Source organism: Natator depressus, chromosome 5, assembly GCF_965152275.1.
Source record: "Natator depressus isolate rNatDep1 chromosome 5, rNatDep2.hap1, whole genome shotgun sequence".
Lineage (NCBI taxonomy): Eukaryota > Metazoa > Chordata > Testudines > Cheloniidae > Natator > Natator depressus.
In genome coordinates this window covers 99,851,035-99,878,155 of record NC_134238.1, presented here as the reverse complement: position 1 = coordinate 99,878,155, position 27,121 = coordinate 99,851,035, and the positions used below count along the sequence as shown (strand labels likewise).

The 27,121-nt window shown below is 41.4% G+C and overlaps 1 long non-coding RNA gene across 1 annotated transcript; it reads left to right on the top strand.

Annotated features, from left to right (window-relative positions):
* Positions 1-8: 8 nt before the first annotated feature.
* LOC141987703 (uncharacterized) lies at positions 9-27,121 on the top strand. Its single transcript, XR_012639607.1, has 3 exons — positions 9-732; positions 1,319-1,528; positions 27,027-27,121. It is a non-coding gene; the product is annotated as an uncharacterized LOC141987703 (long non-coding RNA).

The following is a 27,121-nucleotide window of genomic DNA, read 5'->3' as shown; positions in this document are numbered from 1 at the left end:
TAGACGGTATTGGCCTCCGGGAGCTATCCCAGAGTGCTCCATTGTGACCGCTCTGGACAGCACTCTGAACTCAGATGCACTGGCCAGGTAGACAGGAAAAGGCCCACGAACTTTTGAATTTCAATTTCCTGTTTGGCCAGCGTGGCAAGCTGCAGGTAACCATGCAGAGCTCATTAACAGAGGTGAGCATGATGGAGTCCCAGAATCGCAAAACAGCTCCAGCATGGATTGAACGGGAGGTACGGGATCTGGTCGCTGTATGGGGAGAGGAATCTGTGCTATCAGAGCTCCGTTCCAGTTTTCGAAATGCCAAAACATTTGTCAAAATCATCCAGGGCATGAAGGACAGAGGCCATAACAGGGACCTGAAGCAGTGCTGCATGAAACTTAAGGAGCTGAGGCAAGCCTACCAGAAAACCAGAGAGGCGAACGGCCGCTCCAGGTCAGAGCCCCAACCATGCCGCTTCTATGATGAGCTGCATGCCATTTTAGGGGGTTCAGCCACCACTACCCGAGCCGGGTTGTTTGACTCCTTCAATGGAGATGGAGGCAACATGGAAGCAGGTTTTGGGGATGAGGATGATGAGGTTGTAGATAGCTCACAGCAAGCAAGCGGAGAAACCGGTTTTCCCGACAGCCAGGAACTGTTTCTCACCCTGGACCTGGAGTCAGTACCCCCTGAACCCACCCAAGGCTGCCTCCCGGACCCGGCAGGCTGAGAAGGGACCTCTGGTGAGTGTACCTTTTAAAATAGCATACATGGTTTAAAAGCAAGCATGTTTAATGATTAATTTGCCCTTGCATTCGCGGCTTTCCTGGATGTACTCCCAAAGCCTTTGCAAAAGGTTTCTGGGGAGGGCAGCCTTATTCCGTCCACCATGATAGGACACTTTACCACTCCAGGCCAGTAGCACATACTCGGGAATCATTGTACAACAAAGCATTGCAGTGTATGTTTGCTGGCGTTCAAACAATATCCGTTCTTTATCTCTCTGTGTTATCCTCAGGAGAGTGATATCATTCATGGTCACCTGGTTGAAATAGGGTGCTTTTCTTCAGGGGACACTCAGAGGTGCCCGTTCCTGCTGGGCTGTTTGCCTGTGGCTGAACAGAAATGTTCCCCACTGTTAGCCATGGGGAGGGGGCAAGGGTGAGGGGTTAGCCACGCGGTGGGGGGAGGCAAAATGCGACCTTGTAACGAAAGCACATGTGCTATGTATGTAATGTTAACAGCAAGGTTTACCGTGAAAGAGTGTACCCATTGTTCTATAAAATGTGTCTTTTTAAATACCACTGTCCCTTTTTTTTTCTCCACCAGCTGCATGTGTTTCAATGATCACAGGATCTTCTCCTTCCCAGAGGCTAGTGAAGATTAGAAAGAGAAAAAAACGCACTCGTGATGAAATGTTCTCTGAGCTCATGCTGTCCGCCCACACTGACAGAGCACAGACGAATGCGTGGAGGCAGACAATGTCAGAGTGCAGGAAAGCAAAAAATGACCGGGAGGAGAGGTGGCGGGCTGAAGAGAGTAAGTGGCAGGCTGAAGACAGAGCTGAAGCTCAAATGTGGTGGCAGCGTGATGAGAGAAGGCAGGATTCAATGTTGAGGCTGCTGGAGGATCAAACCAATATGCTCCAGCATATGGTTGAGCTGCAGCAAAGGCAGCTGGAGCACAGACTGCCGCTACAGCCCCTGTGTAACCAACCACCCTCCTCCCCAAGTTCCATAGCCTCCTCACCCAGACGCCCAAGAACGTGGTGGGGGGGCCTCCGGCCACCCAGCCACTCCACCACAGAGGATTGCCCAAAAAACAGAAGGCTGGCATTCAATAAGTTTTAAAGTTGTCAACTTTTAAAGTGCTGTGTGGCATTGTCCTTCCCTCCTCCACCACCCCTCCTGGGCTACCTTGGTAGTCATCCCCCTATTTATGTGATGAATGAAGAAAGAATGCATGAATGTGAAGCAACAATGACTTTATTGCCTCTGCAAGCGGTGATTGAAGGGAGGAGGGGAGGGTGGTTAGCTTACAGGGAAGTAGAGTGAACCAAGGGGCGGGGGGTTTCATCAAGGAGAAACAAACAGAACTTTCACACCGTAGCCTGTCCAGTCATGAAACTGGTTTTCAAAGCTTCTCTGATGCACACCGTGCCCTCCTGTGCTCTTCTAACCGCCCTGGTGTCTGGCTGCGCATAACCAGCAGCCAGGCGATTTGCCTCAACCTCCCACCCCGCCATAAACATCTCCCCCTTACTCTCACAGATATTGTGGAGCGCACAGCAAGCAGTAATAACAGTGGGAATATTGGTTTCGCAGAGGTCTAACCGAGTCAGTAAACTGCGCCAGCGCGCTTTTAGACGTCCAAATGCACATTCTACCACCATTCTGCACTTGCTCAGCTTGTAGTTGAACAGCTCCTGACTACTGTCCAGGCTACCTGTGTATGGCTTCATGAGCCATGGCATTAAGGGGTAGGCTGGGTCCCCAAGGATAATTATACGCATTTCAACATCCCCAACGGTTATTTTCTGGTCTGGGAATAAAGTCCCTTCCTGCAGCTTTTGAAACAGACCAGAGTTCCTGAAGATGTGAGCATCATGTACCTTTCCCGGCCATCCCACGTTGATTTTGGTGAAACGTCCCTTGTGATCCACCAGAGCTTGCAGCACTATTGAAAAGTACCCTTTGCGGTTTATGTACTCGCTGGCTTGGTGCTCCGGTGCCAAGATAGGGATATGGGTTCCGTCTATGGCCCCACTGCAGTTAGGGAATCCCATTGCAGCAAAGCCATCCACTATGACCTGCACATTTTCCAGGGTCACTACCCTTGATATCAGCAGATCTTTGATTGCATGGGCTACTTGCATCACAGCAGCCCCCACAGTAGATTTGCCCACTCCAAATTGATTCCCAACTGACCGGTAGCTGTCTGGCGTTGCAAACTTCCACAGGGCTATTGCCACTCGCTTCTCAACTGTGAGGGCTGCTCTCATCTTGGTATTCATGCACTTCAGGGCAGGGGAAAGCAAGTCACAAAGTTCCATGAAAGTGCCCTTACGCATGTGAAAGTTTCGCAGCCACTGGGAATCATCCCAGACCTGCAACACTATGTGGTCCCACCAGTCTGTGCTTGTTTCCCGAGCCCAGAATCAGCGTTCCACCGCATGAACCTGCCCCATTAGCACCATGATGCCTGCATTGGCAGGGCCCATTGTTTCAGAGAAGTCTGTGTCCATGTCCTCATCACTCACGTCACCGCGCTGACGTCGCCTACTCGTCCAGTATTGCTTTGCCAGGTTCTGATGCTGCATATACTGCTGGATAATGCGTGTGGTGTTTAATGTGCTCCTAATTGCCAAAGTGAGCTGAGCGGGCTCCATGCTTGCCGTGGTATGGTGTCCGCACAGAAAAAAGGCGCGGAACAATAGTCTGCCATTGCTCTGTTAGAGGGAGGGGCGACTGACGACATGGCTTACAGGGTGGCTTACAGGGAATTAAAATGAACAAAGGGCAGGGCTTTACATCAAGGAGTATTTCAGGCAGGACTTCACGGGGGGTTCCAATAAGAAATGGTGCACCTAAGTAATTGTTCTTATTGGAACAAGCAGGTTTGTCTGGCCTCTGATTGATACAAGGCTAGATTTACCTCGCTGTACCTTCTCTATGAGTGACTGCAGTGTGACCTAGAGGAATGAGTCCCCTAGACGGGGGGCGGGGAAGCAAATGACTACAAATCAAATCTAGTCTATTTCTTGTCTATTTCTTGTTTTGATCAACTCCATCTATCTTTTACATCTTTGCCTGGCAGCAGACGGTGCAGGACTGCAAGCCATCCACATCTCATGGCTGCTCGGCAGAAGATGGTACAATAGGACTGCTAGCCATCCGAATCACCTGCTTGCTCACCATAAGATGGTTCAATAAGGCTGACTGCAGGACTAAAGAGAATGACCTGGTCGAGTCACTCCTAATTTAGTCCCTGTGCCCATGTCTGCCCAGGCGCTCCTGATTGACCTCACAGAGGCAACCAGGAGCACCTCGGACACGATGATGACGGCTACCAGTCCTATTGTACCGTCTGCTGCCACAAGGCAATGGGTTGCTGCTGCTGTGTAGCAATGCCGTACCGCGTCTGCCAGCACCCAGGAGACATACGGTGACCATGAGCTGAGCGGGCTCCATGCTTGCCGTGGTATGGCATCTGGCCAGGTAACTCAGGAAAAAAGGCGCGAAACGATTGTCTGCCGTTGCTTTCACAGCGGAAGGGAGGGAGAGTCTGATTACATGTACCCAGAACCACCCGCGATAATGTTTTTTACCCCATCAGGCACTGGGATCTCAACCCAGAATTCCAATGGGCAGTGGAGACTGCGGGAACTGTGGGATAGCTACCCACAGTGCAACACTCCGGAAGTCGACGCTTGCCTCAGTACGGTGGAAGCACTCCGCCAAGTTAATGCACTTAATGCACTTCGAGCATTTTCTGTGGGGACACACACAATCGAATATATAAAAACGATTTCTAAAATAATGACTTCTATAAATTCGACCTAATTTCATAGTATAGATATACCCTAAAAGAATTTGGCAGAGGAATCATCAAGCTATTGTCTGATGTAGGTGATGATTTGAAAGAAACAGTAGGAAGATTTACATACCTGGGTAATGAAGTTGAATAGCATTTCTTTTAACTTTTAAATTACATTAAAATTGATCAGCGCTGATACTCTTTTTTTATGGGTGTTATACTGAAGTGCTGTTATGCTTTGCTTACAAAGGAATTCGTCTGGGTAGGATGAAATAACCTCATAAAATTCAATTCCTTTATCTGTTTTCATATACATAATAAAAATCACCCAGCTATTTATTTAAACTAACCACATAGCTCCCAAATTTCATGTTTCTGATGTATAAAATAAGCTTGTATAAGGTTTGGGATGTTTTGAACTATGCATATATGCTGTAGATATAAATATAATTTCTTAGAATGTTGCAATATTTTTCTCTCTCTGAGTTTTCGTGGAGAAGGGTATCTTGTGGCACTTGTTAATATTACTTGTTTAACTGCGTATACAGCACCTTGAGGCAAGTGGATAAATCTAATTTGTACATTATGAGTAATGCTTTAAGTTCTACAGATATACATGCAGTTACAATAGTTTGTGTTCTAAACAGACAAGTACTATGTCTTCATGTGAAAGGATGTTCTTGTAGTGGAGAAGGATGGTCTTACATTTAAGATACTTGACAAGGGTTCAGGAGATCTAGGTTCACTTCATGGCTCTGCCAAAGACTTTCTGCATATTCTTGGGCAAGTTACTTAATTTTTCTATGCTTCAGTTCCCTGTCCAGGCAGGGTAATAATATTTCCCTACTTTATATTAATGAGTATTAAATGTTCAAATACTTCAGTGATGGGTGTTGTACAAATAGCTATATAGGCAGCATATAGACCATAATTAGATTTGGTCTAATTAAAAACATATTATTTGACACATTTCGAACTTTATATTATTCATAAATAATTCACAAACCAATCCTAACATTACACAAACAAATTTCAGCTAAAATGAGGTTTCTTTTCTTTTTCTTTTCCTAAAATGAGGTTGCCTTTCTTAAACCTGTTGAAGTGCAAGTTTCTAGTGCCCCCAGACTTTGGAACAAAGACTTGAAATCTGCCTGTGGATTGCTTTGATGTTGGAATTTGCCTTTTGCTGTTTCCATAAAAATCAACCCAAATTTGGCCAAGTTATAATCAGTGTGCTTTGATGGATTTAAATCACTGGTTTTAATCATGATTTATATCAGCAAACAGGAATGTTTTATTTAAATAATCAATTTTAATCTTGTTTTGCATTTGTACTTCTTAGCTATTTCTGTAAAGAAAGGTTGATTCTTATGGGTTGGTAACCATTAAAACATGTTGATTTGGAACTAAATACAGGCTTTACACTAAATTTTGGTACTATATCTGTACGCATTTCTTTAAGCTGTTATGTGGCTTAACTTACATTTATTCAGATTCTTAATATTTAGGTTTTTTGTTATGATAGAAAATGGTGAATGATGCATTTGTGATCCACTAGATTAATTTTTTACTCATGATTTGTGTCAAGCTCTGTTTGGATGGAAATTGGAATTAAATTAAAAATGCAAAAAAAACCCCATTTATATTTTTTCATTAAATAAAACTACCTTAAATGTTTATAAGTTTATAAAAACATGTTTTACATGTAAAACTGATTACTTAAAAAAAAAAAGTATTATATACTGGCCATGAACCAAGCTCTTAGGTGCTACGATAATAATAATAATAATCTGTGGTTATAGAATTAACCTAATAGTTTCTGGGTACCACGTTATTCAAGATTTAGAACTAGTAGATCTCCTCCTTTCTCACTTTGTTTTTATTCAGAGACTGGAAGAGGAAAACCAGGTTTTCTCTTTTTTTTCCCCAACTCCCAATCAGTTTCTTAACTTTGAGTTAAAAAGTCATTGAACTGACCTAGCTGAATAAATTGAAACAAAGAAAATATTCTCTCTGTACCTTTTGAAAAAGCAGCTGTAGTCAAAAGTTGGTTTAGCGCTTCAACAGCTCTGGTTCCAGGTGCTTAGCCAGTGGCTTCCGCCAGTTGAATGGTTTGAATTTCATTAAAACTTTTGCAGCAGACATGTATTGGTTAATGTTATTTTTAATTTAATTTAAAGTATTGTAATAGAGCATAGTAAGTGTGGGCCTTAAAATTTGTCCTAATTTTAAATAGGTTTATTTTAAAAAAGAAAAGTGTATTTAAATAAAAAAAATCCAATTTAAGAAACTCTGATTTTTTTAAAAAATAATTGATTTTTATTCACCTGGTTAATAATACAAAACTAGGGAGGTAGTAATTCTCTTTTGTGTCACCCTGATGGAGCCACACATGAAATACTGGATGCGGTTCTGGGCTTCACAATTTAGGGATGGTATAAAAAGACTAGAGATGATACAAAGCTGGTAACAGGTAATGAATGAAGACGAAGAGATATGGCATGAAGAGAAACAGAAGTAACCATGTTAAAGAGAAGACCCAGAGGATTTATGATCACAGAGTATACATACGTTCAAGGGAATGGTATAATGAAGAAAGGAAATTATTCACACTCTTGGAAGATGGAAGGACAAGGTGCAATGACGTGAAGCTAAAGAAGGAAAATGATAGTCATTAGGAAAGGGTTCTTAACTATCAGAGCAATTGGGCAGTGAAATAGACAGTTGAGTAACCATCACTGCAGATATGATGTTAATGAGAATAATATAGTTGAGTATTCTTGCAAAGTGCAGTTGGTCAGGCTAGATGGTCTGTGTGGCCTTTTCCATCTGTCTATGATTTTGTGAACTTACAAATGTCACTCCCCAGCCCAGGCTCAGTACATCATCCTCATCACCTCTCATATGCTCCCTCAACTACCATTCATCTTTTTGTAACAGAAAATCATCTTGGAATCACTCCTGCTCTCAGGAGCAGAATTCCCAGTGACTTCAGTTGGAGGATCAAGCCCTTTGCATTTTCCATTTACATACATTTTTCTTTGTTTTAGATAGATAATTTGCCCAGTAGTAATCAGAAATGACTTCATAATAACAGGTTTCAGAATAGCAGCCGTGTTAGTCTGTATCCGCAAAAAGAACAGGAGGACTTGTGGCACCTTAGAGACTAACAAATTTATTTGAGCATAAGCTTTCGTGGGCTATCGGATGAAGTGGGCTGTAGCCCACGAAACCTTATGCGCAAATAAATTTGTTAGTCTCTAAGGTGCCACAAGTACTCCTGTTCTTTTTTCATAATAACAGCTATTCTGTCCTCTGGATTTTCCAGTATGTCCTGTCTTCTCTCTCTCTCTGCCTTTTGGTAAGATCTCTGGGGGCAGGGACCATCTTTATCTCTCTGTCTTGTGCAGCACCAGGTGCATTGTTAGTGCTTATCTAATAACTCTAATAGAAGTTGGGGGTGAGGGTTGCCAAAGAATGCTCAATATCCTTTCACTCGGAGATACATAAAAATTGGAACTTGTTACATTATTCCACTGATAGGTGTCTGAAATGCAGCTTTATGTAATAAAATAGATTATATATAGAGAAGGTATTAAAGATGTAGCAAACTAATATTTAATTTGGGCACTGCATATGTTACTATAACAGAGGATTTCTGTATGATTTTTAATTTTATATAGTTTAAAGATCCCAAAGTAATGTTAATGCTCAGCACATCTTGGGACAGAGATAAGATTTTGCAAAAACAACTGTTCCTCGGAACAGCACACAGAGACTCCCACCCTTCTCACGTTCTTTACCTTCCTTGTTATGTAATATGGTAAGGGGGTTAAGCAATTTCGTTACACCCTATAAGAGTTGTTAAAGTCAGAAGAGATATATGTTGAAATAAAGTTCGAAAATGCATGTGAATGGATGTTGTGTGTAAATAGAAGATGAACGGTTAGGAGTGCCAGCCTAAGAGTTACCACTTCAGTATCGACTGGCCGAAGAATGCGCTAAGTGGAGATAACCGGATGACCCCCGGAGGGCAGACTGGAATCCACCCAACAGCCTCAAGGATGGGAGAACTAAAGAACAATATAACATCTGGCAGCATGGAGCCATCAGGGAGGTGCCATCTGCTGATTGATTCAGCAACAGCATGATAAAGCCACCTCCATAGACTGGCATAGGAATAAAACTCCTATAAAAACAGACCCTAAAGACTAAGGACTTTGAGTCTGGTTCTACAACCACCCTCCAGGAGCATCAGATGCGCATCTGACAAAGACTCGGCTGCACCCTCACGTCCAGGTTACCTGGCCAGTAACTTGGCATGAGCAACCGCTAGGCGGGTAACTATAACAACTTTGCACAACTTGTGTGTGTATGTGTGTGGGAGTGAATGGGATGTAGTACTGGCCACCGACAGTACTAGGAGTTGTAAGCCGGTATGACATCGTGCATCAACTGTGGGAAAGGGACTGAGAGACTTTTTCCATTGGACCATATGAACTGGAACCATAAACTCACTGAACATTAAATCTCACCAAATGAGGGTAAATCCATCATCATCGTATCCACTCATTATACTCCACGCCTGAACATAGCCATTATATGAACAACATACCCCCATATCTCAATGCCTGTACTTTGACCCATTAACCTTTTACCCCCCAATCGGGGAGATTGAAGATTACGTATTCCTTATGCAACCCATTCCTAAACCGAATTTCGGACCCCATGATAATCTATACCTTATTCCCTGATAACCAGAAACTTCTATGCTTAAACTCTGTACCGTTTTCTTTTTACTTCAACATCATCTCAATAAAATATGACTCTTTACTTGCTTTGCCTCTTTTGGTATTTTGTGTGAGAACATGGGATAGAATGTTTATGATTACATGTTTACTGTGCCTCTTTTTGTATTCACAGTAAACACGGCATTTTGTCTTATCCCCTTCTAAAAGATCATGTTGGGTTTTATTTTATTGGTAAAACACATACAAAGACCACTTGTGGCATAATAATATCCCAAGGAAGAATATCAGTTATTTCAGAGAAAATACCAATATTTGTTGTTCCATAACTGCTATAAAGTATAACATTTATGTAAGTTTCTCTACTTATTTTTCATTACAACAAGAAATGCAGCTGTAATTTGTGTTCTTACTTTTATTAATGACATTTTTGTTATGTAGGCATTACTGTAATTTACTAATGGGAAATAGCCAGTAAATGCAACAAACAGAGAATGTACAGTACAATAAATAACATTTTATATTTCTGAAATGCCAGAATGTTTTACAAAATATTACCTGAACTACTGAGATTGCTCTTCTTTTAATTGCCAGACAGCCTCAGCAAACTGTCATTGTTAATTGAAGCTATTCTCTGAAATAAATCCTTACAACTGAATTTTGATAGTCTGCAAGATGCATTAGAATTATGCTTACACAACTCTGGAATATTTCAAAAGTTTCAGTTTTTAGAGTGCTGTTTGCCTAATGTCCATAACTTATTACAAAATAATTGCTTTCCTATTTCTCATTAGGCCGAGTCCATTCTCACAGTCCGGTACACAGTGCTCTCCAAGCTGTCATGCAAGAGGGGCATTGCACATGCAGACAACGGCCCCCATATTATCACTGGGCAGTGCAGGGAAAGTGAGATATTAGTTACCTTCGTCTTGTTGTGGATGGTAGTGATTCTCGTATGTGTGATTTACTTAATTGAATAACAGGTCATGATGTTTTCATAATATTTTTCCTCGTCTGACTTATTTATTTTTTAATTTTAATGTGAATCGATTGATGGTAAAAGGTGGCAGATTGACAGCCCTGATGGAAGCTGTCTACTTCACTACAGATTAGGTACATCACAGGTAGTGACACTGCATATTTCCCCCACATTGTACTACTTACATGATCTGTAAGGACCACCTCCAGGGGTAAAGGGTAGTGCAATACTACTCAGTCCTCTGGCTCCCTGCTGAGAAGGATGGCAGTTAGTGTCCGTTGGATGCTGGTGTTTTTTATTAATCTTATGTGGAGACATTTTGGTGGTGCTCGTGACCACACTGTACCTCACCAGTGTTAGTTAATTAAGCCTCACAAGCCTCCTGTGGTCCAGAGCAGCATGTCTAGATAGGGAACTGAGGAGCAGACACGTGACTGCAGGTGTGTTGGTTCTGAGGGAACAGGGTATTAGTGCTAGCCTGGGGTGAAGGGTGGCCACTTTCTGCTGCATCACTGCCTCTCAAACTGCCCAGCATTATCTTATGTGTTCCCCTCTCCCCTCACATTCTGGAAACCTCTTTAGGGTGAAGTTGGGGCAGCTGCTGGCAGGGGCTCCTTAGGGAGCAGGCCTGGGAAGCAGAGTGAAGAAATGGTCCTTTCTACAAGTGCCCCAGGTCGCTATGGACACCCTGAAATTTGTGATGCTTCCCTGCCAATCTCAGGGTATCTATGGGTTTTGAGGACCAAGCCTCATGTCTGCTTTGTGAGAGGATGAGGTGGTAAGCTCCACCCACTGATGGGACAATATGAAGGAAACTGAGAGTTAATCCCTTATGTAAATTTTTTCTGGCCCTAGTTTACAGCCTTGTTAAGAAACCATGCTATAGACAGCCAACAGCATGATTTTTGCTGCTGGTACGTTTGTTAACAACAAACATAAAAACAAAAAACACACAAACCCCCAAACTGGTCAACATTTTCAAACCTAGGTGCTTGAAGTTAAGCTTCAAACTTCATATTTAGAATTCTAAATAGACGTGTCCTGCGGCTCACAATGAAGGCTAAATAGGTTTAGGAGCCTAACTCCGGTTTGACAAATGTGTCCATATTCCCTATCCACCATGACAGTAACTCTGCTAGCGACAACTCGACAAATCAGAATTGATTGTCAAATACTATTTTTCCAGACTCACGCTTGGTAACTGAATATAGCTAGCAAGCATGGTTCTGCTCCCAGATTGGACAAGGCTTAAATGGCTGAAGGCTTTCTTCTCTGGGAAGCTTTAGTTATTTGCCAAAGGCATTATGTTCAACTCCAAGTTAGAAACTGGGGAAATAATCAAGTTGTCATTTTGTTAGCCGATTACAATTTTACAATAAACTTAAAAGGGGGTTAGCAATGGCTTCAGATCGTTATTTTAACAAAAAACTTGTAAGTATCAGTAAATTGAATCTTTGTGTAGGAGTAAAGCCAAAGTGCTGGTTAGTAAAATTCTCTTCAAATGATATAATATCAACTGTGCTGTATTATCAGGAGATGAATCAGCTAGACTGACTCCTTAATTTTTAAAGGGAACACTGCTAGTTTATAATATCTTTTTCTTCATTGCTTGCAGGACTTCTTAGTGACTACGTTCTCCATACTAATTTTGTTGTTTGCATTTGGAAAACATTATTTCCTGTGTTTTCAATGGAGCTGAAAAATAAATAAGCAAATGAGTATATTGTATTATTTATTTTTATTTGCTTATTTATTTGTTGTCTCTGTAGTGGCAAAGTACAAAACATATAGGTTCAAAAGTGAAACTCAGGTCTCTGTGCAAAAATAAACATTCTTATAAACAATGCAAATTTGCACACAAATTATCTCTTTGCATCAGACATTTTTATGAAGGTATTTAAATACCCTTTTGTCACCTTCTCCTGGTATGGTCTTTTTGAGGGGGTCTCTACTTCTCCTGACTGGTCCTCCTTAGTTTGCTCTTGGTCAGGGCAGTTCTTGGACACTCACCTTTAATTAAGTCTAGCAGTCTGCTTCATTCTCTTGGCTGTGTTCATGGTGGGAGCCTGAAGCAAGGATGTCACCCCTTTGCTGACCCAGACCTTTCTACCTCCCCTTCTGTCTCTGTTCTCCCCTTTATAGCAGCGTTTGTTTCTTCTATTGGCTGCAGCAGTTGGTGCCTGCCTCCAGGGCTGGATTAACGCAGGGGCTTTAGGAGCTGCCTGCATACTGTGGCCCCACGCTACTCCTGGAGGTGGCCGGCTGCTGGTAAGTCCCTGCGGCCCCTGGCGGGAACTGGCCAATGGGAACTGCAGGGCAGTGCTTGGGGGCGCGGGCAGCGCATGGAGGCACGCTGTCCTCCTGCCCTTAGGGGTGCGCAGAGACATGTCAGCAGCCGGCCACTTCTGGGAGCAGCGTGGGGCTATGGCTGGCAGGCAGGCAGCCTGCCTGAGCCCTGCTGCGCTGCCAGCCAGGAGCCACCTGTGGTAAGCACCTCCCGGATGGAGCCTACACCTTGCACTCCCCTCCTGCACCCCAACCCACTGCCACAGGTCAGAATCCCCTCCTGTACCCAGACTCCCTCCCTGACCCCGCACTCCTCATCCTCTCCTACACCCCAACACTTTGCCCCAGCCTGGAGTCCCCTCCTGCACCCAAACTCCCTCCCAGAAAGAAACTAATATAACAGTTATTCTAAGGTAAGAAGTAGGATATTTTGAATTAACTTAACTATATTCTACATGTTTTAAGACTGAAATGTAACCACAGAACAGCTTTATGTTAATTAAAAGGCAAATTTAGTTTAGTGTTAATCGCCTTGATGCCATAATTGTGATCATTTTGTTTTAAATTAGAAAAAAAGACTTGCATACAGGGGCCCCAAAAAATCTAATAGCCTTGGGCCCACAGGAGAGGTAATCCGGCCCTGCCTGCCTCCATGACTGGTGTCAGGGTTCCTTCCCCACTCTGAACTCTAGGGTACATGAAAGACCCCCTAAGATTATTTTTACCAGCTTAGGTTAAAAACTTTCCCAAGGCACAAACTTTGCCTTGTCTTTGAACAGTATGCTGCCACCACCAAGTGATTTATACAAAGAACAGGGAAAGAACCACTTGGAGTTCCTATTTCCCCAAAATATCCCCCCCAAGCCCTTACACCCCCTTTCCTGGGGAGGCTCGAGAATAAACAAGATGAGCACAGACCAGCCTTGGATTTTTAACACCCAAAAAACCCAATGAGATTCTTAAAAAACAGAACTTTATTAGAAGAACAAAAAAAGATAAGAGAACAACTCTGTAAGATCAGAATGCAAGATAATCTTACAGGCAGTCAGATTCAAAACATAGAGAATCCCTCTAGGCAAAACCTTAAGTTACAAAAAGACACAAAAACAGGAATACACATTTCCTCCAGCACAGCGAATTTCACAAGCCAAAACAAAGAAAACCTAACGCATTTTCTAGCTAGATTACTTACTAACTTTACAGGAGTTGGAGGGCTTCCATCCTTGATCTGTTCCTGGCAAAGGTATCACACAGACAGACAAAAGCCTTCCCCCCCCTCAAGATTTTAAAGTATCTTGTCCCCTCATTGGTCATTTTGGGCCAGATGCCAGCCAGGTTACCTGAGCTTCTTAACCCTTTACAGGTACAAGGATTTTGCCTCTGGCCAGGAGGGATTTTATAGCACTGTATACAGAAAGGTGGTTACCCTTCCCTTTATATGTATGACAACTGGCAACTCCGGCAGCTGCGTGGGGGTGTGATCAAGCTGCTTGCTTCTGAACAGGAGAGATTCTCCTTCCCACTCTATCTGTGCTCAGTATGGGGTTTGTAGACCCCCTTACACCTTTTACATGATTTTGTTACAAAGGCCCCAGTTCAGCAAGCTGCATGTGCCTAACTTTAAAGACGTGAGTGGTCCTACTGAAGTCACTGTCACTACTCACACAATTAATAGGCATGCACTGAAGTGCCTTGCTGAAGTGGGACCTAAGAAAGGAAAACAAAAGTTTGTAGGCCTCGTGGAAGAAGTGTGTTTTAAGTAAGAGTTAAATGAGGAGAGGAACCAGAGACTCATAGACTTTGAGGCCAGAGGGGACCATCACGATCATCTAATCAGACCTCCTGCACATCGCAGACCACAGAACCTCACCCACCACTCTTGTAGTAGGCCCATAACCTCTAGCTGAGTTACTGAAGTCCTCAAATCATGATTTAAAGACTTCAGGTTACAGAGAATCCAGCATTTACTCTAGTTCAAACCAGCAAGTGACCATGGCCCCACATGGCAGAGGAAGCCGAAAACCCCCAAGGGTCTCTGCCAAATCTCACCTAGGGGAAAATTCCTTCCCAACCTCAAATATGGTGATCAGTTAGACACTGAACATGTGGGCAAGACCCACAAGCCAGATACCTGGGAAAGATTTCTCTGTAGTAATTCGGAGCCCTCCCCATCTAGTGTTCCATATCCGGCCATTGGAGAGATTCGCTAATAGAAGTTGCAGGTGGACCACATGCCATTGTAGGTAACCCCATCCCTCCATAAACTTATCAACCTCAGTCTTGAAACAAGTTATTTTCCCCTGCCGACCCCTTGCCAACTGCCTGCTGCTCCCCTTGGAAAGCAATCCCAGAATTTCACTCCTCTGATGGTTAGAAACCTTCATCTCATTTCAAGCCTAAACTTGGTGATAGTCAGTTTATATCCATTTCTCCTGGTGCCAAGACTGGCCCTTAACTTAAATAACTCCTCTCTCTCCCTGGGTCCTTACACTCAATATTAGAATCAGACATGGAGATTACATGAGCATCTCCCAATCACCTCCCCTGAATTCCTAGTTTAAACTCTTTTAATCAGCTGAGCCAACCTCCATCCCAGAAGTCTATTCCCCTCCCTAGTCAGGTGGAATCCATCCCATGAGAACAGTCCTCTGTCCATGAATACATCCTAGTGGTCAAACATCCCAAAGCCTTCCTTATTGCACCACTGCCCGAGCCATCTGTGGATCATCATAGTCTTGTTTCGCTTTTGCTCTCCTCCAATAGGGACAGATAGAATCCCACTGAAAATCACCTGAACCTCGATTTTTTCAAGTATCTTCCCCAACCTGGTATAGTCCTCCTTGATGCATCCCTGCAAGAATCTAGCACTATTATTTGTTCCCACATGAAGGACAATCAGTGGATTCTTTCCTGCTCCTATTAAGATCCTCTGCAGCCTCAGTCTATATTCTGTATCTTAGCTCCTGGCAGACAACACATCCTTCTGTTCTCTGGATCAGCTCTGGTGACAGGCCTATCCATTCTTCTTAGTAGGTAGTCCCCAGTCTTGTAGGCCTGTCTCTTGCAGTTCTTTGTGCTATTCTCTGACCTTCCACCTTCTTCTTATCTTCCGTTCTCACTTGCAATCTTCTGAGAGTCATTCTCTATCCTCCTGAGGCTCCGAACTCTGTCAATTTCCATTGTCTCTTGCCCGTCTCTTCCCTTCTTCCTTGCTCTCCCATCTTTTGTTATTGCCTGCCTCTCCCCTTCATATTCCAACTCAGTGAACCTGTTCCTCAGCTGTGTTTCTTCTTCTTCTTCACGGGCCCATCTTTTCCTCTGTCTTGTTCTCATAGTCACATGCTTCCACGAGCACTTTCTTCATCCAGCCATTTCTTGTCCAGCATAGATCTGCAAGTCTTGAGTTTTCTCTTCAATCTCTTCTCTCCTTCCCTCCATCATCCACTAAAATCCCCTTTGAAACTCAACCGTAGTTTCTAGCTGCCTCTTTAAACCCTGGATCTTCTCTTTCATCAGATCTGTCAGGCAGCACTTCATATAAATGAAGCCCCTTTCAGGTATTCTCTCCAGAATAATGTAAATCCCACAGCTTCCACCTCCAGTCATTTTCATTGTCTCTTCCATTCTTCAGGAATCCGTAGCTGTCATAGCCTTCCTTCTTAAACACCTATCAAGAAGAAAACAAAAAACAAACAACCCCCCCGCCACACACACACACACACACACAACATAACCTGTCCCCTAAACTCCCACTCAAACTCCCCTTTTTCAGCTGTTTGATGGCTTGTGCTCCTGTGCCACTGGCTAGACAGCTACTGTCTTTATAGGTGTGCTGCCTAGGGAAGCTCCACTCCCTAATTAAGGTTCAACTGTGACCAAAGGCTCTACTTCTCTTACAAGAGGCTGCTCCACCAGACTTTACAAATGAAAACAAACCAGCAAGCAACAAACACACTCAAGAACTCACTCACTGTCTCTAAGGAACAGATCTGGTTAGGAGAGGGATCTTTGTGGAATGGAAGAATACACAAAAAGGAGAATTGGAGAAGGAACTAAAAAGACTGGTTAGTCATGCAGCGTGGGCAGAGTGGAGAGAGCAAAAGGAAGGTGAAGTGATGGAGCAGATAGATAGATATGCAGGAGCTGAAGTGGAGGGCTTTGGCATTAAGGATAAGGCACAGAAAATAAGGGGAGCCAGTGAAGGGTGCTAAAGAGGGACTGGACATTGACAGAGAGGTGAGCAAGGTAGATTATTTTCACAGCAGCATTTAGACAGGGGTAAGGCAAAGGTGTGAGCAAGGTGAGAGGCAGTGAGGTCAGAGATGAGGAGTTTGCAGTAGTCAAAGCCCAAGATGATCAGGGCTTGAGCAAGGATTTTAGGGCAGACTTTGGAGATATTGGAGGGAAAAAATAGGTAGGATTTAGCAACAGTATCGCTGGAGATGGGCAAATGTCTAAACTTCTTTAGTCATGAAAACAGACTGGAAATTTTGCAAGTACAGATTTTCTCCTGAAAGTTTCTGAGTTTGAAAGGTTCACAAGAATAGCTTGGTCCACAACAATAACTTCTTTCATTGTGGTTCAGAATTTCTGCTTCCTTTATGCCTGAAATCAGGAAGCACAGAAACACACAAAATATTTAAAAAAGCTACTGAAACTTTTTGACATCTCCATTCATTCATTTCATCAATTCATTTGGGGGGTATTGTTACAAATTAGGGTGAAGATTCACATTTTAGTAGCACCAATTTGCCCCCTTTGCATGAATCATTCTCAAATGTAGATTATAGGACAGATTCTAAGGTCTTCGCTCCATTTTTAGTCAACTCCCGTGGCAGTTTTACCAGAGTGAGGAATGAGTAGAAACTGATGTTGACTCCAGAACTTGTCCTTACATTTGGACTCTTGACTCATTGCAGCCTGAGTTGAGCTCTTTGGGACACAGACTTTATTCTCCCATGTGTGGACACATTGTGGGCTCTGCTGGAACTAACAGTATATGATAGATACAATTTTGTTGTATTAGTTGTATAAGCATAAGGTACAACCTTGACAGGATGCACTGGATGTAGTTGGTAAATTTAAATTGCAGTTCTATTCATGGTTAAACAAGCCTGCTCCTGCTTAAAGCTCTTATCTTTGTGTATGGAATATTTTCAAGGACACTTAACAGAGTTCAAATCTTCAGTCTCAGCTGTTGTGTGAGGCAGAAGAAATACAACGATTATACACAGATTCCTCTTATGCATTAAAGTGCATTTCCTTCTCTGAAAAGTGACTATGCAAAAAAGTGTCACATTTTAACTCAACAGATCTACTCCCTCTGGGTGAAATACACTGCATCATGCAGACAAAATGCACATGGGGCAGACGGGCGTGAAATCTACCACCCACACTCAATCTGGGGCCAGGGTGCAGTGTTTCTGTGATCGCAATCTGTCTTATGGGTTGGAATAGCAGCATCTGTCCATCCATGCTGTGTGTGTGCACATGGTATTAGTCCCCTCTCCAGACTTGCTCCACAGCTGGAAGAGAGAGTGAGCTGAATTCTATTAATTGTTAACAGGTTTCAATTACAGGGCAAAATTCTCCACTCCATTACACCCGGGCAATTCTAGCAGCAGCCAGTGAAGTCATATGATAGTTGTTGTTGTAGGCGACTCATCAGCTGCTACATCACCATTTTGGGGGAGCTGAGTGGGACCTACATAGTCATAGCTATACTGCCCACATCCTACTTCACCACAAATCTCCTGCGGCACAGGACACCCCCAGGTGAGGTGCAGAACTCTTCAGAAGTTCCCCAAATCCTTCCCTCCACAAGCTGTGGAACTGCCCCAGTTCCAAGGGGTTCAAGGTCCTTGTGAAGACAGGATTTTCTGTTAGAGTTTTAGAGCTTGCTCAAACGAGAGTGTCCAAAACTGCACGTGCAGCTACTTGGCTGCACAGTTTTAAAGGCTAGATTTGGAGGTCTCTAAAATGTAGTCCAATATGTTCTCATTTTTTTTTCCAGAAGGAATCCCGAGTCTTTACTTTGGATGGCTAGTTGTGGTAGGGGCGGTGAGTTAGGTCCTGGATGTATATACATGCCTGCCTAAAGTTTTGCTTACCAAATTCATCCCCAAGACAGTAGATTCCACAGTTACTGTGAATATTTTTATACTAAGAAGGAAATATTTCTGTCAGCACTTGACATTTTAAAAACGTGTGTTGTATTTACATTTCCTTTGTTAGATAATTGGATGTAACAGTGTAGCATTCTCTTTCAACCTGAATTCCACAGACTGCTGTTGTTATCAGTAATAGAATTGCACTGGAATGTATGTGATAGGAGAACAATAGCTCCATTATGACCTACTAACATGCTAATCTAGTTTGAGTTTAAAAAAAAAACCCCAAACTTGTATAGTAAATGAAGCACAGTGAAATGGCTGAATTGGAGTTGAATTAGTTTCTGTAATACCAGAAACTGTGATCTGTGACCTCTTTCTTTTACAAAGTAATTGAATTCCAGTAGTATTTATGACAGGTTTCAGAGTAGCAGCCATGTTAGTCTGTATTCGCAAAAAGAAAAGGAGTACTTGTGGCACCTTAGAGACTAACCAATTTATTTGAGCATAAGCTTTCGTGAGCTACAGCTCACTTCATATGCATCCGATGAAGTGAGCTGTAGCTCACGAAAGCTTATGCTCAAATAAATTGGTTAGTCTCTAAGGTGCCACAAGTACTCCTTTTTTTTTTACGAATAGTATTTATATTGCCATTTCTAATTAGCATAGAGTGTCAGTATTTTATTCATTTTTTTTTTACTTGCATTGCTTAGCTTTCACTTTTAAACTAGCCAGTTAAAGAATATTCCCCACCCCCAACATTGAGGACAAGTCTTATGACATATTAGTAACACCCTATTTATGTTAAGGAAATTTGGTGTAACTACAATGGTCAGTGCCCTCCCATCACTGGGACATCAGAACACATCACAGTCCTTAATGTATTTTTCTTCTCCTCTGAAGTAGGGAAATACTATTATCCACTTATGGGGAACTGAAGCACCAAGAGGCTGACTTGGCCAAGGGCATACAGGAAGTCTGTGGTAGAGCAAGGCATTGAACTTGGGCCTCCTATGTCCTAGGCTAGTACCCTAACCACTTGACTATCCTTTCTCTGTCAATGATGAAGCCAAAATGGCACCCAGCAGAGTTTACATCAATCCAGTTTATTCTGGTATGTTACCAGATGAACTACACTTCCACAAATCCTGGTTTGTGCAAATGCAGCGCATTTACATTAGGGATTTGCACAGGTGTAACTATAGTATTGATGTACTTGCACTGATGTGAATTTCCTTAACATAGACAAGGCCTAAGAGTGCCTCTTAGTAAAAAATGCAATGGTACTGTGTGAACCTTGGAAGCAATATAAAGGATATGACGTAACATACATACATCCTCAGTCTATTGACTTCAGCAGGTCTTGGATTAGGTCCACACTGTCTTAAGGCTTGATTCTTCTCTCATTGAAGTCATTGCCCCTTTACAGCCAAATTTTCAAAGGTATTTAGGTGCCTAAAGATGCAGATAGATGTGTAGTAGGATTTTCAAAAGTGTCTTAGCTCCCACTGAAATCAGTGTAGGCTCGTAAGTCACTTAGGCACTTTAAAAAATGTACCCCGTATCTGTTTTAGTGAAAACTTGATACCTTTTCTTGCTAATTTAATGTATCAGCTGCTGCTAGCTCATATGTTATTTCCACTGTCATAGAGAAAAAGATATTGATTGTTTCCTTTCCTCTACTGGATCCCGGGTAACTGAGCTGTCTCTTTCACTGCAGGGAAACCAGATTTACTCATTAATTTCAGATGCTTAATTAAATCAGTTAAAGGTTTCTAATTTCATTGTGTCCATTCAAATGCTTAAATACATTTATTGTGCCAGTAGAATTGGTCCAGCTGTTTAAGGATACATTAGTACTGGCATCTCTTAAAATAAAGAGGTTTTGGTTAGTGTATCTGGTTTATGAGTCACACTTTCTAACTCAATTTAAAATAATTGGCATCACATTAAAAAAGTAAGCATCTTTTAATATTGTATAGATTCTGTATACTATATGTATAGTGTAGTTTCATAAATCAGGTGGAAAAGTTGTTGAATTTTATAAGGGTACATTGGATATGTGTCTGTTAAATATACTTTGCACTCAAGAACAAAGATATCATGCATGGGAGTTGCCAGATAGACACGACTTAACAAGAACACCTGTTTAGTTGTAAGATATTGTATTCATAGACAGATGCTACATTGGTGTATCTGTTTTCAGGTTTGTACCCAACCTATAAAAACAATGGGCCTAGTTTGTCACTGCCTTGCATCTTCTGTCTTCATTTAATACCTGTGCACAGTAGGTGTAAAATGTTTGGCACCCATGTTGCTCTCAGCTTGCACAAGTACAAATGACTGCATAGGCAGTGAAGAATAAAGCCTTATCAGTAGTGCTGGGAGCTAGAGAGACAGGGAAGTTAAATTCCAATCATACATAAAGAAATACAAGTAATAAAAATACCATTAGAGTCTTGAAGGCCAAGAAACTCTAAATTGAGAATTAAGTTTTAAAAATATATACTAGAATGTATGGTAATACATGTTTAAGGTTTTTCTAATCTTCCATGCACTCCATAAGGGAGTCACAGACTGTCAAAGATTCAAATAAATCCTGTCAAATAACTCCAGAATTACCCATCTCTACTTTTCCAAAATATGCTCACAGGAGAATATGAGTTATCACTCAGAACATCTAAAAAAACTAAACGTAGAGTCGACCAATCCATTTTTGACATATGAGAGTCTAAAAAAAGGTTAGAAGCATTTCACGTTCTCTACAATTCCTAACTCCCATATCTCATGAATGCCTTTTCTGATAACCCTCAAACTTTCCCCCCAAAATTCCTTTGGCAGAAGACCAAGTATGAGAAATATCAGTCAGCTGGATTTTGTTCTGAAGAAAAGGGAGTGTGTGTCAATTTCAGTTACAGCTTTATCTGTGAGCTACTTCTGTGGCATCAAAAATACCTAGAGGCTTCTGTTTAAGTCTGTTCCCTAGTTCATGGGTATGCTAAGTGATATGCAAATCAGACACCATATACTGTTACAGTTACTATTACAATTTACAGAACAGGACTTAGTTCAATAAAAATATCCCTTGAGAAGTAGGAGATTTTTGTAGATTTTAGCTATAATTTATCTGTAAATAGGCTACCGATTAAAATGGAAATAAAAAGTACCTATTAAAGCTGATGTTGATGTCAGTGAGAACAGAAATGGACCATAGTTCTGTATAAACTCAAGAAGAATGAAATTTGCAACACATAGTAGCATCAGAGTAGTGTCCCAAATTCCATATCAGCTTCAGTGCCCCAGATTCCACATCAGGTTCTTTTTCTAACTAGGTTTGAGTTTCTACTGTGATTCTCAATCCAATGTCATGTATATTTATAATACATGGAAGCAAAAAGGCATGATTAGTCATGGGTATATGGATATTGATTTGTCTCAAGTAGCAAATTGGATTGACTCTGACAACCCATGACATGACCACATACATAAAAATACATGGGGCCTGATTTTCATTTACATTAAGGGTAGGTCTACACTGGAAAGAAAAATCCATGGCGCCATGTCTCAGAGCCTGGGTCAATTGACTTGGGCTGATGTGGCTCAGGCTGCGGGGCTAAAAATAGCAATGTAGATGTTTCTGCTCAGGCTGGAGTGCAAGCTTTGAGACTCAGTGTATGGATTTTTCTTTGTGGTGTAGACATACACTGAGGCCCCGTTACATCACTGTGGCAGTGTAAAGTGTGTGTACATTACATTTAAAGTAGGGCTGTCAATTGATTAAAAAAATTAATTGCGATTAATTGTGCTGTTAATCAATAATAGAATATCATTTATTTAAATATTTTGGAGGTTTTCTACATTTTCAAGTATATTGATTTCAATTACAACACAGAATACAAAGTGTACAGTACTCACTTTAAATTTATTTTTATTACAAATATTTCCACTGTAAAAAACAAAAGAAATAGTATTTTTCAATTCACCTAATACAAGTATTGTAGTGCAATCTCTTTGTCATGAAAGTTGAACTTACAAATGTAGTCTTATGTACAAAAAAACCCCTGCATTCAAAAATAAAACGTCAAACTTTAGAGCCTACAAGTTCACTCAGTCCTACTTCTTGTTCAGCCAATTGCTCAGACAAACAAGTTTGGTTACAATTTGCAGGAAATAATGCTGCCCACTTCTTGTGTACAATGTCACCTGAAAGTGAGAACAGGCACTGTTGTAGCCGGCATTGCAAGATATTTATGTGCCAGATGTGCTAAAGATTCATATGTCCCTTCATGCTTCAACCACCATTCCAGAGGACATGCGTCCATGCTGATGACGGGTTCTGCTCGATAACGATCCAAAGCAGAGCGGCCGATGCATATTCATTTTCATCATCTGATTCAGATGCCAGCAGCACAAAGTTTTTTTTGTTTTTTGGTGGTTCAGCTTCTATAGTTTCTGTACCTGAGTGTTGCTCTTTTAAGACTTCTGAAAGCATGCTCCACACCTCATCCCTCTCAGATCTTGGATGGAACTTCAGATTCTTAAATCTTGGTTGAGTGCTGTAGCTATTTTTAGAAATCTCACATTGGTATCTTTTTTGCTTTTTTTCTAATCTTCTGTGAAAGTGTTCTTAAAATGAACATGTGCTGGGTCATCATCCGAGATTGCTATAACATGAAATATATGGCAGAATGTGGGTAAAACAGAGCTGGGGACATACAATTCTCCCTCCAGGAGTTCAGTCACAAATTTAATTAACACATTCTTTTTTTAGTGAGCATCATCAGCATGGAAGCATGTCCTCTGGAATGGTGGCCGAAGCATGAAGGGGCATATGAATGTTTAGCATATCTGGCATGTACATACCTTGCAACGCTGGCTACAAAAGTGTCATGCGAATGCCTGTTCTCACTTTCAGATGACACTGTAAATAAGAAGCAGGCAGCATTATCTCTGGTAAATGTAAACAAACTTGTTTGTCTTAGCAATTGGCTGAACATGAAGTAGGACTAAGTAGACTTGTAAAATTTTAGAGCCTACATTGTTTTGTTTTTGAGTGCAGTTATGTAACAAAAAAAAAATCTACATTTGTAAGTTACACTTTCACTATAAAGAGATTGCACTACAGTGCTTGTATGAGGTGAATTGAAAAATACTATTTCTTTTATCATTTTTACAGTGCAAATATTTGCAATAAAAATAATAATAATATAAAATTAGCACTGTACACTTTGTATTCGAAAATGTAGAAAACATCCAAAATATTTAATAAATTTCTATTGGTATTCTATTGTTTAACAATATATATTGTACATATAACTCCAAATACCACATTCTGATGTGATGACTGGTAGGCAGGAAAAGGCATCGGTGACTAAACTCAGAGATCAGATTGACAGAGCCAGAAGAGTACTCAGAAGTCACCTACTACAGGACAGGCCCAACAAAAAAAATAACAGAACGCCACTAGCCATCACCTTCAGCCCCCAACTAAAACCTCTCCAACGCATCATCAAGGATCTACAACCTATCCTGAAGGACGACCTATCACTCTCACAGATCTTGGGAGACAGGCCAGTCCTTGCTTACAGACAGCCCCCCAACCTGAAGCAAATACTCACCAGCAACCACACACCACACAACAGAACCACTAACCCAGGAACCTATCCTTGCAACAAAGCCCGTTGCCAACTGTGTCCACATATCTATTCAGGGGACACCATCATAGGGCTTAATCACATCAGCCACACTATCAGAGGCTCGTTCACCTGCACATCTACCAGTGTGATATATGCCATCGTGTGCCAGCAATGCCCCTCTGCCATGTACATTGGTCAAACTGGACAGTCTCTGTGTAAAAGAATAAATGGACACAAATCAGACGTCAAGAATTATAACATTCAAAAACCAGTTGGAGAACACTTCAATCTCTCTGGTCACTCGATTACAGACCTAAAAGTGGCAATACTTCAACAAAAAAACTTCAAAAACAGACTCCAACGAGAGACTGCTGAATTGGAATTAATTTGCAAACTGGATACAATTAACTTAGGCTTGAATAGAGACTGGGAGTGGATGGGTCATTACACAAAGTAAAACTATTTCCCCATGTTTATCCCCCCACTCCCACCCCACACTGTTCCTCAGACATTCTTGTCAACTGCTGGAAATGGCCCATCTTGATTATCACTACAAAAGGTTTCCACCCTCCCCCGCCCGGCTCTCCTGCTGGTAATAGATCACCTTAAGTGATCACTCTGGTTACAGTGTGTATGGTAACCCATTGTTTCATGTTCTCTATGTACATAAATCACCCCACTGTATTTTCCACTGAATGCATCCGATGAAGTGAGCTGTAGCTCACGAAAGCTTATGCTCAAATAAATTTGTCTCTAAGGTGCCACAAGTACTCCTTTTCTTTAAACTCAGAGAATGCGCAAAAAAATTTTAGCTTACCAAAAGCTTTGAAAAATAACTATTTAGAATATGCACACGAGATATAATCTTACTAGCATACGTGTAGGCATGTCATTCATAGTGTGGTTTTCAAAATCCAATGTAAAGTTTGAAATATAAGAACAGATGGTTTGATGTTCCACATTAGATTATTGGTTCAAATCTCGTGTCCAGCATTCAGCAATACTCAATGTCTGATGCTTTTGAGAAAGGTAACCACACTGGTTTACCACAATGCATCTGGTTAATTGTGCAATATGTGTATATAGGAGGAAAAATTCCTTCCTGAGCCACATGCTCAGTTTATTCCGTGAAGCAAAAATTTTTATCACACTTTTCATCATTTTAGCTTGCATGAACAATTTAGAGATTGTAATTTGGTGTTATCTCTCTGTAGAGCTTAATTCCCTGGAAGAAGAAGAGTAAGCTAAATAAAAACTGTAACTAGTTTTATCACTATTCTTTAGTATCCGTGTAGAAATAGAAAAAACAAACACTAAATAAGGGGCCTAATTCAAGTTGAGTTAAAGTCAATGGGAGTCTTTCCATTGAAACACCGTATTAAATGTTCCACCAGGAGGCATTAAATGGTCCACCATCTCTGGAACAGACAATTAGATTGAGCTAGATAACTAAAATAATTAATAATATTTTAATAGACAAATGTAAAATACATTATTTTTATATTTAAGGCCTGGTCTCCTCCCACCACCACCTTCACTACCACTCTCAAACAGGAAAAATACAGAGAATTTTCTCCTGTCTGTTGTTTTTAATTCATGATCCCTTTTTTCTCCTTTGTTACAAGCCGATTCCATATTAGTTTTTAACTGTTAAACAGGGCTAGGAATATTTAATAAAGAGAATTTATTGAATAGATCATTTTTTCCCCAGTTGCGGATGGTTTGAGTAATAAAAATATACCAGGACTAGGAAACACTACAAAAATGTATAATGATAATTAAATCTAGGCAACAAAAGAGTGAAAACAAATTCTGGTGTCCTTACGTTGGCTTTGTACCTGCACTGTGGGGACCATCTTGCTAGATGGAGCCCACAGTTAGTCAGGTGGTTGGCTTAGTGGCCTAAGCATCAAGTATGAAATACTTGCATTTAAAGAAACCCCAGATTTGAATGTTCCATAATCTTTCATTTTCCCAAGGTGATAAATTGAGTATCACAAAAAAGTTTACTTAGTTGAGTCTTTTGGACAAGACTTTGTGAAACGGGTTTTTGCCTGCTGTCTTTGGACATTAAAGACTCCAGGGTATTTTAGTAAAAGCAGTAGCTTATCCTGATGTCCTTGCTTGAGAATTTCCCTTTCAATATGTTGTCTGTTCATCTTAGTGGGCGCTGGATGTCCATCCAGCTACCTTTCTCCATCCCAAAGGTGACTCCATTTTAGTGATGCAGTGTTTCCTCCATGTATACAAAGGGCGAAATTCTGGCAGGATGGCTACCTAAAAATCCACATACTTTGGGGAAGAATTAGGGTAAAAGTTTCCATCCCATTTATGACTCCCATCAAAAACCTACAGAGAGGCTGCTCTAAAGATCATCTGCCACAGGAACTAAGGAAGGGCATATCTGGCAGGGTTCTAGGATTTAGAGAGTGTTGTCCACATGTTGGGGTATGTGCTTCCCCTGGCCTGGCAATAGAACCAATGCATACTGCCACACAAGTGGGATGATTCCTTCTCAGGGCAGGAATAATCTGGATGTGAGGACCTATCTGCCCAGAATACATTCACACCTTATGGCTACTTTTGCAGTATATGGTGGCATTGATACATTAGGCTGAAACTTGGTTCACGGTTTGTAAAATGCTTGTTATTTTTAGGGTAGAGGATACTATGTACATTTAAGATACTATCAGTACTGTTTATTACCTGTAACTTGAATTCTCTGAATTTTTTCTTACACAGATCCGCTATCTTCACCATGTCTCAAAGATCCAGAAGCTGTTAAAGCAGTTGAAAAGAGGGTTGCAAAAGAGGGTTGCAAAAGAGGGTTGCAAATT